This window comes from Saimiri boliviensis, chromosome 7, assembly GCF_048565385.1.
Source record: "Saimiri boliviensis isolate mSaiBol1 chromosome 7, mSaiBol1.pri, whole genome shotgun sequence".
Classification (NCBI taxonomy): domain Eukaryota; kingdom Metazoa; phylum Chordata; class Mammalia; order Primates; family Cebidae; genus Saimiri; species Saimiri boliviensis.
Window position 1 is genome coordinate 66306952 of NC_133455.1, and position 13806 is coordinate 66320757.

General features: G+C 47.0%; 1 protein-coding gene across 3 annotated transcripts in view; it reads right to left on the minus strand.

The window, feature by feature from the left end:
- POU6F1 (POU class 6 homeobox 1) overlaps positions 1 to 517 on the minus strand; it is a 32739-nt gene extending 32222 nt beyond the window's left edge. For all 3 annotated transcript variants that reach the window (XM_039472386.2, XM_074402641.1, XM_074402642.1), the window contains exon 1: positions 31 to 517. The gene's annotated coding sequence lies outside the window, so the exon portion shown is untranslated. The remainder of the gene's footprint in view (positions 1 to 30) is intronic.
- Positions 518 to 13806: the final 13289 nt, after the last annotated feature.

Sequence of the window (13806 nt, forward strand, 5' to 3'; positions counted from 1 at the left end):
CCCCTCCCCGCCCAGGACCCCGCTACTTACCCGAGCCCGAGCCCGAGCCCGAGCCGCCTTCGCCCCGGGTGCCCGGCGGCCACCAATTAGAGATTCGTCTCACAGCCCGGGCCAGGGGGCCGGGGCCGGGGCCACGGCGGCCGCCGCCCGCAGACAAAGAAGCCAGTGCGGCTTGGCTGGGCTCGGCTCGGCCCGGGAGCTGGTCGGGACCCGCCGCCGCCCCCGGGCCCCTAGCCTGGGCTGGGCAGAGCCGAAGGGGGTTCCGCGGGCTGCGCCAGGCGGAGGGGGACGGCCGGGAAGCGGGAAGGGGAAGGCGGGTGGGGGTCGGTCAGGTATATATTTTTCCTCGTTCCCCCCTTCCACGACCCCCCCTTATCCCTCCCCCCCTTTTTCCCTCCTTCTGCTACTTGGATTTTTTTAGCTGCTGCGTCATGAGCATAATTTATGCAAAGAGCTTTGCCGCATGCTGCACCGCCCGCGCCAGCCGCCGGGGGCGGCGGGCTGGGCGGGCGGTCAGGGAAGGGAGGGGAGCGCGGGAGCCGGCAGCGAGGGGTGGGGGTTGGGAGGGGACCCTCGGGCCCTGGCCTAGCGGGAGGCCTGGGAGGCTCTCTCTTGGGACAGGGATGGACGGTCAGTGGGATGGTTACTCAGCACCTTCGAGATGCCGCGGAGGTGGTTTCATTTTGCAAGGTGCCAGAGTGGGAGCTGGAGTCCGGACTGGGGACCCTCCATGCCACAAGGCATTCAGCCGAGGGTTGGGGCGGTGACTCCCTGCCACCGCCTTTCCTCTAGGTAGTCAACTCCTCAACGTTGAAAGTCTAGTTTATGTTTCTCTCTCCCTCCCGAGAAAGGCGGGGGAGTGGGCCAGGCATGGTGGCTCCCGCCTGTAATTCCAGCACTTTGGGAGGCCGAGGCAGGCGGATCACCTGAGATCGAGAGCTCACGACCAGCCTGATCAGCATGGAGAAACCCCGTCTCTACTAAAAATACAAAATTAGCCGGGCATGGTGGCACATGCCTGAAATCCAGCTGCTCGGGAGGCTGAGGCAGGAGAATCGCTTGAACCCGGGAGGCAGGGGTTGCGGTGAGCCGAGATCGTGCCATTGCATTCCAGTCTGGGCAACAAGAGCGAAACTTGGTGCCACTGCACTCCAGCCTGGGCAACAAGAGCGAAACTGCATCTCAAAAAGAAAGAAGAAAAGAAAAGAAAGAAAGAAAAGAAAAGAAAGGCGGGGGAACTCAGACATCCCTCAGCTAACGTGGAGAACCTCTGAACAGCTGTGGCCTGGCACCAAAGCAGCGAAGGGCCCCAGGTCCCTCACCCAGTGGCAGCCCTGGGCTGTGTAGTCTAAAAGCAGCTTTCCGCCCTTCTTGTCCAAGTAGACAAGGAAATGTGAACAGAATGACAAAGTTCGGTGGAATGGTGAAAAGCCTCTGTTAGCTTCTGAAGGTAGAGAGGGGACCAGAAAAGGGATGGATGTGGGGGGCTGAGGGAAAGCAGATTGGAGTAGCGGACATATGAGAGAGGAAAAAGTTGCCAGACCAAAGTGGAAGAGTGGGAATGAGGGGAGAAGAACTGGGAAGGAAGGAGGCTCTATAAATCCAATGAATGTGGATCCCAACACAGAGGCCACCTGCTGTCTCTCTAGGCTGTTTCCCCTCCCACCCTCCCGGGATATTTGGTGGTCTGATGATAGCTAGAGGTAGATGGGTTAGAGGCAGTGTGACAATGTAAGTGGAGGACTCAGTCCTCCCCAGGACTGCTCCGTAAAGCCTCCTGGTGGAAGGGTATTCAATGGCCTGGCCTCCTGGTTAACCTGGCCAGTGGAGCTCAGGCTGTGTCAGCTTGCTGTTTCCATCTGGGAGTGAGCAGGTATTGCTGGCAGCAGACTTATGAGTAACCAACGTATTACGTGCATGTATATATGTATATACTTAGGTTTTAGTCCCAACTCTTCCACTAGCAGTCCAGGCAAGTAATTTAACTTCTTCATTACTTATAAAACAAGTTTGTGAGCCTGTATGTGAAAAAAAGAAAGAAAGAAAGCTGCAAGCTCTATACAATTGTAAGGGTGTCATTCCCTGTCCAGTAGTTTGAACTCATTTTCATGGCCCTGTGAAACTCTACTACGAGACCTGGTATTAAAGTTCTTGGGGTTTTTGTTTTGTCTGTAGTCCCTGTGGTCTCTCTCCCTGAACTCAATTCTTTGAGGGCACTGGTTGTGACTCATTTTTGTACACTTTTTTTTTTTTTTTTAACTGGGGGTGGGCCTGCCTCTGCTGCCCCCAAGGGGGTGGAGAGACGGGGGCCCCCCATGTACAGTACTCTTTATGTGAAGAAGGGGCTCAGTAGTGCTGCTGAACTTTGTCACATGAAGGTTGAAACTTTTAATCTATGTCACTTGGTTTGGTGCTACATAAAGATAGGGCAAAGGCTTTGGATGCCACGGATATTAGCAACAGTTTGAAGAAGGAAATACGGATGTGATCAGAGTAGTTCAGGGAGACATACATAAAAATGTTAATTGGTCAGGTGCTGTGGCTCACGCCTGTAGTCCCAGCACTTTGGGAGGCCAAGTCGGGCAGATCACCTGAGGTCGGGAGTTCGAGATCAGCCTGATCAACATGGAGAAACCCCATCTCTACTAAAAATACAAAATTAGTCGGACATGGTGGCATGTGCCTGTAGTCCCAATTACTAGGGAGGCTAGGCAGGAGAATCATTTGAACCTGGGAGGTGGAGGTTATGGTGAGCTGAGATTGTGCCATTGCACTCCAGCCTGGGCGACAGAGCAAGACTCTGTCTAAAAAAAAAAGTTAATCATGATTTTCTTTACATTGTATACACTTCTGCAATGCTTAATTATTTAATGAGCATATTTTACTTCTTGTTTATTTAATTTCGTATTGGGGCATAACATGTACACAGTAAAATATACAAATTTTATGTATACTGTGACAAATTTTTACATGTATTTACATATTACACGTGTATATATGTGCGTGTATACATATGTACACATATACATACATATATACATGTATATATATACGTATACACACACACACCCATGTAATCCCCGCTGAAAACAAGATATAGAGCCTTTCCAAGACCTGAGAGGATTCCCTTATGTTCCTTCACTGTCCACAAATTCCCAAAGTAATCATTCTGATTTCTATCAGCATAGATTATTTTAGCTGATCCTTGAACTTCTCATAAGTGGAATCAGATAGTATGCACTCTTTTGTGTTTGACTCCTGTCACTCAACAATTTTTTTTTTTTTTTTTGAGACGGAGTGTCGCTCTTGTTACCCAGGCTGGAGTGCAATGGCGCGATCTCGGCTCACCGCAACCTCCGCCTCCTGGGTTCAGGCAATTCTCCTGCCTCAGCCTCCTGAGTAGCTGGGATTACAGGCACGAGCCACCATGCCCAGCTAATTTTTTGTATTTTTAGTAGAGACGGGGTTTTACCATGTCGACCAGGATGGTCTTGATGATCCACCCGCCTCGGCCTGCCAAAGTGCTGGGATTACAGGCTTGAGCCACCGCGCCCGGCATTTTTTTTTTTTTTAGATAGAGTCTTGCTCTGTCACCCAGGCTGGAATGCAGTGGCATGATCTCGGCTCACTGCAATCTCCCTTCCCAGGTTCAAGAAATTCTCCTGCCTCAGCCTCCTGAGTAGCTGGGAATGCAGGTGTATGCCACCACGCCTGGCTAATTTTTAATACTTTTGATAGAGACAGGGTTTCACCATGTTGGCCAGGCTGGTCTCGAACTACTGACCTCAAGTGCTCTGCCTGCCTCGGCCTCCCAAAGTCCTGGGATTACAGGCATCAGCCACCATCCCTGGCCTCAACGTATGTTTTTGAGATTCATCCATGTTGTTGAATGTAGCAGTATTTTTTTGATTGCTGTGCAGTGTTCCATTGCATAATTATACCACCATTTATCTATTCTATTTATGGGCATTTGGTTGTTTCCTGTGTGGGGCTCTTAGGAGTAAAACTGCTATGAGCATTCTTGTACAAGTGTTTTGGTGAATATATGCACTTATTTCTTCTGGGTAAATACTGAGGAGTAGGATAGGTTTGGGGTATATATTTAGCTTTTGTCCATACTGCGAAATAGTTCTCTATAGTGTTTGAACCAATTTATATCTATCAGCAATGTATGAGAGAGTTCTAGTTGTTCTACATCCTCACCAGTATGTGGTATTGGTAGTCGTCTTGCAATAAAAGTATATTACATTTTTAAAAAGATATACTTTTTTTGGTTCACACCTGTAATCCCAGCACTTTGGAAGCTCAAGGCAGGCAGATCACCTGAGGTTAGGAGTTCGAAACCAGCCTGGTCAACATGGTGAAACCTCATCTCTACTAAAAACACAAAATTAGCCAGATGTGGTGGCGCATGCCTGTAATCCCAGCTACTTGGGAGGCTGAGGCAGGAGAATGGCTTGAACCCAGGAGGCAGAGGTTGCAGTGAGTGGAGACTGCACCACTGCACTCCAGCCTAACTCCATCTGAAAAGAGAAAAAAAAAAAAAGCCTGGGCCCAGTGGCTCACAGCTGTAATCCCAGCGTTTTGGGAGGGCTGAGGCAGGTGGATCACGAGGTCAGGAGTTCAAGACCAGCCTGGCCAATATAGTCAAACCCCATCTCTACTAAAAATACAAAAATTAGGCCGGGCGCGGTGGTTCACGCCTGTAATCCCAGCACTTTGGGAGGCCGAGGCGGGTGGATCTCGAGGTCAAGAGATCGAGACCATCCTGGTCAACATGGTGAAACCCCGTCTCTACTAAAAATACGAAAAATTAGCTGGGCATGGTGGCACGTGCCTGTAATCCCAGCTACTCAGGAGGCTGAGGCAGGAGAATTGCCTGAACCCAGGAGGCGGAGGTTGCGGTGAGCCGAGATCGCGCCCTTGCACTCCAGCCTGGGTAACGAGAGCGAAACTCCATCTCCAAAAAAAAAAAAAAAAAAAAAAAAATACAAAAATTATCCTGCTGAACACCCTAGAAAAAAAAAATACAAAAATTAGCTGGGTGTGGTGGCATGTGCCTGTAGTCCCAGCTACTCAGGATACTGAGGCAGGAGAATCACTTGAACCTGAGAGGTAGAGGTGGCAGTGAGCTGAGATCACATCATTGTATTCCAGCCTGGGTGACTGAGTAAGACTCCGTCTCAAAAAAAAAAAATTTTTTTTTAGACTGGGTGGCTTATAAACAACACAGATTTATTTTTCACAGTTCTAGAGGCTGGAAAGTTCCGTATTAAGATCAGTCCACAAGGACTGATCAAGATCAAGGATCAGCTAAAGTAATCTATGTTGATAGAAATCAGAATAATGGTTACTTTGGGAATTTGTGGACAGTAAAGTATTTAGTATCAAAAAAAATTATAGACTAGGTGGCTTATAAACAACCTAGATATATTTCTTACAGTTCTAGAGGCTAGAAAGTTCAGTATCAACATGCTGGCTGATTTGATTTCTTGTGAGGGCCTGCTTCCTGGTTCATAGCCATCCTCACATGGCAGAAGCAGGCTAGGAAGCTCTCTGGGGTTCCTTTTATAAGGGCATTGATCCCATTTATGAAAGCTCTGCTCTCATGACCTAATCACCTCTCAAAGGGCCCACCTAATCCCATCACATTGGGGGCTAGCATTTCAACCTATGAATTTTGAGGGGGACACAAACATTTGGTCTCTTGTAGGCTGGGACACAGCAAGAGGTGGGGAAGAATTGTACAACATGAGGTTGGACAGGGAGGCAGATACCAAATCAGGTAGGCTTGGCCACATATACCTCTAATCTTTCTAATTGGGTCCCTTTTAGCTTTGCAAGCTTTGCAAATTCAAGATTTACCTCCTCCAAGAAGCCTTCCTGTATAATATATACCACATTGTTCTGATTAATGTTATTTATTTATTTTATTTTTTGAGATAGGGTCTCACTTTTTCACCCAGTCTGGATGTAGTAGCCGCCTCATCTTGTCTCACTGCAGCATCAACCTTCTGGGCTCAAGAGATCCTTCTGCCTCAGCCTCCCAAGTAGCTGTGACTACAGGTTATGTGCCACCATGCCCAGCTAATTTTTGTATTTTTCGTAGGGATGAGGTTTCACCATATGCTGCCCAGGCTGGTCTTGAACTCCTGGGCTCAAGTGATCTGCCAGCCTCAGCCTGCTTAAGTGCTGGGATTACAGGGTTGAGCCACTGTGCCCAGTCAATATTACTTTTTAAATTATATTATCGTTCTAATAACTTCACATGTGATTTATAGGCCATTCCTTCCCTCCCTTTCTTTCTCTTGCCTTTTCTTTCCTTTCTCTCTTTCTTTTCCAGACAGGGTCTTGTACTGTTGCCCAGGCTGGAGTGCAAGGGTGTGATCATGGCTTACTACAGCCTCAGCTTCCTGGGCTCAAGTGATCCTCCCACCTCGACCTTGAGTAGCTGAGACCACAGGCACAGGCCACCATGCCCAGCTAACTTTTTTTTTTTTTTGTCGAGACAGGGTCTCCCTATGTTGCCCAGGCTGGACTTGAATGCCAGAACTCAATTGATCCCACCACATCGGCCTCCCAAAGTTCTGGGGTTACAGGTGTGAGCTACCCACACCTGGTCCTTGCTCTGTTTCTTGAGCATATACATTATTCAGCTACCAGATGAATGACAGGGCCATACGTTTTCTCTTTTACCTGATCTCCTCAAGCACTCAGCATATGAGGGATGCTCTGTTGACAGTAAGAGTCCTCCTGGGCACTATACCTAGAAAACTTCTGAAATCAAATCAGATAATCCCTGGGGTCCTATCTTCCTTGGCATGAGAACTGAGCCAGATCCAGGTCTTCATAAACTTGTCATGGGGCAACCAAGTGTTAACCAGAATCCATGGATACTGTCCCAAACACCTTCCTTATCTCCATAGTCAATCTTGTGCCTCGAAGTCTCTAACCAACAGCTAAAGGGCACCCACTGCTGTTGCTAAGGCAATAAAGCTAGGGCATTAAGCAGGGGACTCAGGTTGGTTAGCAGAAAAAACCTCTCAGCTGTGAGGAGAGGAAAGGCAGCAATGCATTTCTAAGGGCCAGTGGGCCAGTTTTCATAAGACAACAAAGCAGTTGTCAGTCTTGGCTGCTCATATTGAAGGCATGTGAAGAGATCGGGCCACGGTGGAGAAGATTCCTGATGCTGTTAACAATGCAAGGATATCTTAAGGTGAGAAGCCAGAGTTTTTGACAACTTATATGTGACAAGGAGTATGCTTGTGCGCGCTCCATTTTTTATAGACCTCCACCTCTCGCCCTGAAATGCATATATTTTAATCTATTTACTTTAATTTTAGCAATGATGTAAAACTGTATTGCTGGGCTGCTGTCATTGTCTCTGACAGATCGCCCTACCACCTCAAAGGGTAAATACGAATTTTTTTCATAATTTTTATACAGTAACAAGGTGAGGAACATTTTAGCTCATAAATTATTTACCAAACCTCACAGGCATAATAGGCCGTGTGCATATTCATCAGGCTATCATCCATTATTCATAAGAAGTTCACTTCAACTGTTGGAAGAAAATGAGGTTGTTGATTGAAATGCCGAAGAAATGTGGGCTTTTGTACTCCCCCCTTCTCTCTCCCATCTGAGTAAGTCTGGAAGTTTCCATCAAAAAATGATATTACAGGGAAAAAAAATGTTATTCCTGACAAGTGAATATGTAGATAGAGGGAAAGCAAACGTGAAGTAGGAAATAAACGGGCAGAATCAACCACTATTCATTGAACTCAAATAACGTCCTCTGACCCCAGCTTCCACATAAACTGTGCCCAAGGGAACCCCTTTCTTGCAACAAAAGATCAGCTTCAGCAAATCTGGTAGAGTTGTTACATATACATATAATAATTGTTTTTTGAGACAGAGTTTCACTCTTGTCATCTAGGTTGGAGTGCAGTGGCGCAATCTCAGCTCACAGCAACCTCCACCTCCTAGGTTTAAGTGATTCTCCTGCCCTCAGCCTCCTTGAGTAGCTGGAATTACAGGCGCTTTCCTCCATGCCTGGCTAATTTTTGTATTTTTAGTTGAGACAGGGTTTCACCATGTTGGCCAGGCTGGTCTCAAACTGCTGACCTCAGGTGATTTGCCCGCTTCGGCCTCCCCACGTGCTGGGATTACAGGTGAGCCACCACACCTGGCCAGTTATTGCTTGTATTAACTAAGATACAGGTTGCATTCTATGGCTTAGGAAGTATTTATTATCTTCTTATTTGACCCTCATGCCAAGTCTGTGAGATAGGAATAATTTTCTTTTCCCTTTTTTTTTTTTTTTTTTTTTGACAGGGTCTTACTCTGTCACCCAGGCTGGAACACAGTGTGCAATTACAGCTCCCTGCATCCTCTGCCTCTCAAGTTCAAGCGATCCTCCCACCTCAGCCTCCTGAGTAGCTGGAACTTCAAGCACACACCACGCCTGGCTAATTTTAATTTTTTTTGTAGAGTATCCCTAAGTTACCCAGGCTGGTCTCAAACTCCTGGGCTCAAGCTATCTGCGCACCTTGACCTCCCAAAGTGTTGAGATTCCACTGTGTCTGTGGAACAATTTTCTTTTTTTTCTTTTTTTTTTTGAGACAGAGTGTCGCTCTTGTTACCCAGGCTGGAGTGCAATGGCACAATCTCGGCTCACTGCAACCTCCGCCTCCTGGATTCAAGCAATTCTCCTGCCTCAGCCTCCTGAGTAGCTGGGACTACAGGCACGCGCCACCATGCCCAGCTAATTTTTTGTATTTTTAGTAGAGACGGGGTTTCACCATGTTGACCGGGATGGTCTCGATCTCTCGACCTCGTGATCCACCCGCCTCGGCCTCCCAAAGTGCTGGGATTACAGGCTTGAGCCACCGCGCCCGGCCGGAACAACTTTCAAGATGCAAAAACAGCCTTAGAAAACTGGGAATGATGAGAAAACTGTGACTCATAAGTTAAGTGATTTGTCCAATGCTGATCAGATTATGAGGAACAGAACTAGGACTGGAACCTAAACTTCCTTCCACATCCCATGTTTTGTTTATTTGTTAGAGTCTTGCGATATTGTCTGGTCTCAATGTAGGCTGGTCTCACACTGCAGGCCTCAAGTTATCCTCCCTGCCTCAGCCTCCCTAAGTGTTGAGATTACAGGTGTGTGTCACCATGCCTGGTCCATATCCCATACTTTTTTTTGACACAGAGTCTCACCCTATCACCCAGGCTGGAATGGAATGGTGCAGTCTCAGTTCACTGCAACCTCTGCCTCCCGGGTTCAAGTGATTCTCCTGCCTCAGCCACCCGAGTAGCTGGGATTACAGGCATGAGCCACTATACCTGGCTAACTTTGTATTTTTCGTAGAGACGGGGTTTCTCCATGTTGGCCAGGCTGGTCTCAAACTCCTGACCTCAGGTGATCCGCCTGCCTCAGCCTCCCAAAGTGCTGGGATTACAGGTGTGAGCCACTGCACCCGGCCTACATCTTGTATTCTTTTTATTCTGTCTTGTGCGGAGGAGGAGGAGGTAGCCTAGAAGCTTCCTTTTCTAGGTAAAGGGGGAAGCAGTGTTGATTCTTTATTGTGTTCTGATAGCCATTGTCACTACACACTTCTTGTGTTTTCATCTTCTCCTGCTGCATTTTAAAGCATTTTCACAGTAAGTAATTTGGCATAATAAAACATCTATATAGCAAAAAAAAAAAAAAAAAAAAAAATCCTCTGGATGGTAAAACCCACCATTCCCAAGATACAGGTATTTTACAGTGTTCTCTATGAACCACTGATTTTATTTTCCTTTTTTAGTATCTTTATTATTTCTGTGGAATACAAAAGCAATATAGGCCTGATCACACTAAACAATACAAAGTTCTGTACAATGGAGAATAACAAACGTCCTAGCTATGGACAGGTGGCATATGGACTGCCTTGACTGCCAACCTCTACAGCCACCTCCATTTCCCAGGAAAAAGTGGGAGATGTTGTGATCAGGTCAGACCCATGGATGTAGGTTCAGATCTGGGCATGGTCACTTACTGGTAAATAAAAAGCCATGGTTTCCTTATTTGTAAATGGGGCTAATGCCTACTCCAGGTTTTTGTGTTAAGCGAGCTAATGTATATAAAATCCAGGTGTCAGCATTTTCCTCCATTTTAAGGGTCACTTTCCTCAAATATATTTAAAGAAGTGGAATGGGAAGCAAGGTTTGTCTCATGCCTTTCCCTCGAGTCTTCCCCCTGACCCTGTCTTCCGTTATGCCTTGGGCCACTTACTTGCCTGCTGGTCACAGCCTAGAACTCCTAGTGTGGTTCTCTAAATGAAAGACACCTATATTCACAGTGGGATGCAGGTGTGAATTCTTTCCATCACAACTGCACAAGGTTGTTCTTTTACTAAAGTGTTGGGGGAACAACTAAAGAGAATTACAATAGTGGAAAGTATTAAAACTTTGTTTTTTTGGTTTTTTTTTTTTGAGACAGAGTCTCACTCTTGTCGCCCAGTCTGCAGTGCAGTGATGCGATCTTGGTTCATTGAAACCTCCAAATCCCAGGTTCAAGCAGTTCTTGTGCTTCAGGCTCCCGAGTAGCTGGGATTACGGGCATGCGCCACCATACACAGCTAATTGTTTCTATTTTTAGTAGAGATGGGGTTTTGCCATGTTTTGTTTTGAGAAAGGGTCTTGTTCTGTCACCCAAGCTGGAGTGCGGTGGCATGATTACAGCTCACTGTAGCCTTGACCTTCCAGGCTCAAGCGATCCTCCTGCCTAGCCTCCTGAATAGCTGGCACCATAGGCGCCTGCCACTATGCCCAGCTAAACTTGTTTTAACTTTCCCAATAATTGAAGTGAAAAGCACCCCCAAGTTCAACCTTTATTAGGGAGTATCAGGCCTAACCTGGCTCTCTGTCCTCAGATCTGCTTCCCTCACTAGGAACTTGACCCTCCATTCTTTCCTGGGAAGCCCCAGGCCCAGGCTTCCTCTGGTTCCTCAGCTATCCCCAGAAACACATTTCCCCAAATCTGACATATTCGGTCTAGATTCTGGATTTAAGACTAGAGGGGTGAGAGTGTGTGTGTGTCCTGGTGCAACAGGGAAAAGGTGCCACAGCAGCCTTGTGGGAATGAGCTTTGGCATACAGTCCCTCCAAGTAGGACTGTCTCAGGGAGGCTGGCACCCCAAGTGCTGATCCCCTCCAGACAGACAAAGACACAGATGAAGCTCTGCTCTTCTGAGTGACCTGGGTAAGCTTTGGTATCGAACTACTGGCCTCAAGCAATCCGCCTGCCCAGACCTCCTAAAATGTTGAGATTACAGTATGAGCCACTGTGCCTGATCTTTCTCTTTTTCTGACTTTTTTTTTTTTTTATTATTTTTTTAGAGTCAGGGTCTCACTCATCACCCAGGCTGGAGTGAGTGCAGTCATGCGATTATAGCACTGCACCTTTGCACTCCTGAATTCATTTAATCCTCTTACCTCAGCCTCCCTAGTAACTGGGACTACAGGCCTGTGCCACCATGCCCGGCTAACTGCTTTATATTTATTATGCAGAGCAGTGTTAGTGCCTCTCCTACAAGGCCTGCCAGGAATAAGAAATGAGGGTCTAGTGTGCGTGATGGAGTTTCACTCCATTGCCCAGTTTGGAGGGCAGTGGCATGATCTCTTCTCGCTGCAAACTCTGCCTCCTGGGTTCAAGCGATTCTCATGCCTCAGCCTCCCAAATAGCTGGGATTACAGGTACATGCCACCACACCTAGCTAATTTTTCTATTTTTGGTAGAGATTGGGTTTTACCATAATGGCCAGGCTGGTCTTGAACTCCTGACCTCAAGTGATCCACTCGCGTCAGCCTCCCAAAGTGCTGTGATTACAGGTTTGAGCCACTGTGCCTGGGCCTAAGCCATATATCTTATAATAGCTGTTCCCTTAGTTACACAAAGACTAGATAAAGCTTTGAAAAAGTTGCTTCAAAGAAGCTGGGTATGGTGTCTCACATCTGTAATCCCAGCATTTTGGGAAGCCGAAGCGGGTGGATCACTTGAGGCCAGGAGTTCGAAACCAGCCTGGCCAACATGGTGAAACCCTGTCTTTACTAAAAATACAAAAATTAGCCAGGTGTGGTGGCAGGCACCTGTAATCCCAGCTATTCAGGAGGCTGAGGCAGGATAATCGCTTGAACCGAGGACGTGGAGGTTGCAGTGAGCCAAGATAGTGCCACTGCACTCCAGCCTGCGTGACAGAGCAAGACTCCGTCTCAAAAACAAAAAAAAAAGTTGCTTCAAGGAGTGACTAGGTTCTTTCACAAAGCTCCACCTCCTTTTCTGGGCTGGGAAATAGGTTGTTTTGTTCTTCTGGTTACATAAGTGAAGAGCACAAAACATGGTAGGTGTTGAATAAAGGTACATAAACAACTGTAGTCAACCTAATTAACTGGGACTAGGGTAAGCTTGTCCAACCCGAGGCCTGCAGGCCACATGTGCCCAGGACAGCTTTCAATGCAGCCCAACACAAATTTGTAAACTTTCTTAACATATTATGAGGTTATGAGATTTTTTGGTGATTTTTTCGTTTTGTTTTTAGCTCATCGACTATTGTGTTAGTTTATTTTATGTGCAGCCCAAGACAATTTTTCCAATGTGGCTCAGGGAAGCCAAAAGATTGGATACCCTGGACTAGGGGGCCCTGCAGGAAGAGTCAATTATCATTCTCTGAGTCCTCCTATCACAGCTTACCCATCTCCAGTGTGGCACTTTCCAAGTGCTGCTGTAATTTTCCTTTCAGCATCTGTCTTGCCCAAGGCACATTAAGATTCATTAGCTGTTGGCTGGGCACAGTGGCTCATGCCTGTAATTGCAGCACTTTGGGAGGCTGAGGCTGGCTACTCCCTTAGCCCAGGAGTATGAGGACAGCCTGGGCAACATGGTAAAACCCCATCTCTACAAAAAAATACAAAAATTAGCTGGGCATGATGGTACGCACCTGTAATCCCAGCTACTCAGGAGGCTGAGAGAGGAAGATGGCCTGAGCTTCTGAGAGCAAGGCTGCAATGAGCCATGATTGTGTTACCGGATTCTACCCTGGGTGACAGAGCGAGACCCAGTCTCAAAAAAACAAACAAACAAAAAGGCTGAGCACAGTGGCTCATGCTTGTAATCCCAGAAATTTGGGAAGCTGAGGTGGGCGGATTACTTGAGGTCAGGAGTTGAGAACCAGCCTGACTAACATGATGAAACCCCATCTCTACTAAGAATACAAAAATTAATTAGCCAGGCGTCATGGCAGGACTGGTAGTCCCAGCTACTCGGGAGGCTGAGGCAGGAGAATCACTTGAAACCAGGAGGTGGAGGTTGCAGTGGGCTGAGATCTTGCCACTGTACTTTAGCCTGGGCAACAGAGCAAGACTATGTCTCAAAAAAAAAAAAGAAAAAAATTCATTAGCCCTCATCTTTGGCTTTTCCCTTTTCCTCGTCCCAACATTTGTCTTTAAAAAACAAAACAAAACAAAACAAAACAAAACAAACAGCCTTACTGAGGTTAGTTGACAAAAAATAAACTGCTCATGTTTAAGATGTATACCCAGCAGGGCGCAGTGGCTCACACCTGTAATTCCAGCACTTTGGGAGGCCGAGGTGGTCAGATCACCTGAGGTTAGGAGTTTGAGACCAGCCTGGTCAACATGGTGAAAACCCAGCTCTACTAAAAACATAAAAATTAGCCAGGTGTGGTGTCAGGCATCTGTAATCCCAACTACTCAGGAGGCTGAGGCAGGCAGAAGAATCACTTGAATTGGGGAGGCAGAGGT